We start from the raw sequence: 1,813 nt of genomic DNA, 5'->3' as shown, positions 1-1,813 counted from the left end.
ACAGAGAGAGAGAGAGAGAGAGAGAGAGAGAGAGAGAGAGAGAATGATAGACAGTATTATGGGGATAACGGGAGAGGATTGGATAGATAGGGGGGGAACGAAACAGTGAGAGACAATAATAGAGATAGAGAGGGATAGAACGATAGAAGTAAGGAATGACAGAGAGGTGAGAACGACAGAAAGGGTGAAAACAATAGTGTAGTTTGGGACGGGGTGGTAGAGAGAACAATAGAAGGAGGGGGGCGATAGTGTGTGTGTGAGTGTGTGTGTGTGTGTGTGTGTGTGTGTGTGTGGAGAGAGAGAGAGAGGGGTGGGGGTAAGGGAGTGAGTGAACGATAGAGAGGGAATGAGCGATAAAATGGGAAAGAACGATAAAGAGGAAGAAAGAAATAGAGCGGAAAAGAACAAAGTGAGTATTCCTACACAATAACGACAGTGAGAACGACAGAATGAGAAGGAATGACAAAGAAGGAACAAACAAAAAATGGCCAACATGTGCAAGGAAACAAGTTAGTGAAGACACTAGAAAACACAACCACAGCACTGGTGGCTCTCGTGGTCCAGTGGCTATGATGTTCACTTCTCATACAATAGGTCCCGGATTCGAATCCGGATGGCGAAGAAAAGAAGAAACATTTTCTTCTCTAAAATTTTCTCCATTCACCTCCTTTCCTGCTCTCTAACAATGTTCTGTTGTCTGATTTTGTCTCCACTTTCTGTCCTCAATCCCCTCACCTCCTTTGCCCCCTCTTATGGGCTTTCCATCACCAAGACAAAATTAAAAATTTCTTGTCAAACGAAAATGTTTAATTTGTCTCGCAGGCTCATATGACCTCATATGCAGCTGCGAGCGCCGTAGAACACTTAACCAGAAAAAAAAGAAAAAAAAAACCCCCAACAACTACAGCACAACGTTGAAGTGGCCAGCGACAAAGTCTACTCCCTATAACATCAAATCTCACTTAGATCTACATATCTACACGCTATAACATAAAATCCCACTTACAAAAATCTGCTCACTATAACATCAAATCTCATTTACATCAATCTACTCACTTTGACGAGGGTGTAGCGTCGGAGCGATTAGTACGCTCGTCTCCGAAGCGGAAAGTCCCGGTTCGAGCCTCGGTTCGGACACAGATTTTTTTTCGCCCCTTCCTGCTCACCCAGCAGTAATGGGCACTTGACTTCGAGCTGGGGAGGTAAAGGCGGCGGTAAAGGAACTAGCCACCCCTACCACAATATGTCGAAGGCCCAGGAAGTTGTCTCACTAACAAGGCAATCCCCAATGTCCGGATCAGATGCGGGAACAGCTTTACTTTACTCACTATGACATCAAATTTCACTTATATAAGTGCACCCACTATAAACTCAAATCTCACTTGCATAAGTCGACTCACGTGGTTCGCTTTGTCTATGTCAAAGTGCATGTTGACACCGGAAAGAAACACTCATTTCGAGTATGTGGTACTTGGTAGTCGAAAAAATATAAGGCTGGGAGGGGCCACGCTTTACATGTTGTGGAACTTAGAAGTTGTGACGAAAAATTCCTCAAAACTAGGAACTGAGCAGACATAACTTTGCGAAATAATTCTAAGTTAAGTAAATCTCACGACACTGGGTCACAAAACTCGGTCTACCTGTCAGCAATAGTGGGTCTTTTCTCCGGACAGCAAGACCTTCTTGTTTCAACACATTATCCTCACGAACCCAGTACATCATGCCTAAGAGAAAAGTACAGAACAAAAGTATAATATAAAAATACTGTCGTCCTCTCTCTCTCTCTCTCTCTCTCTCTCTCTCTCTCTCTCTC

The 1,813-nt window shown here is 43.7% G+C and overlaps 1 protein-coding gene across 1 annotated transcript in view; it reads right to left on the bottom strand.

Moving 5' to 3' along the window:
• LOC101848513 overlaps positions 1-1,384 on the bottom strand; it is a gene marked incomplete in the record, with an annotated part of 83,813 nt that extends 82,429 nt beyond the window's left edge. The window contains 1 exon segment of the mRNA XM_013081279.2: positions 1,057-1,384.
• Positions 1,385-1,813: the final 429 nt, after the last annotated feature.

The sequence above is a fragment of the Aplysia californica genome, unplaced genomic scaffold, assembly GCF_000002075.1.
Source record: "Aplysia californica isolate F4 #8 unplaced genomic scaffold, AplCal3.0 scaffold00124, whole genome shotgun sequence".
In the NCBI taxonomy this organism is placed as follows: domain Eukaryota; kingdom Metazoa; phylum Mollusca; class Gastropoda; order Aplysiida; family Aplysiidae; genus Aplysia; species Aplysia californica.
Note: the sequence above shows the minus strand (reverse complement) of the source record. Positions and strands in the feature narration are given on the sequence as shown.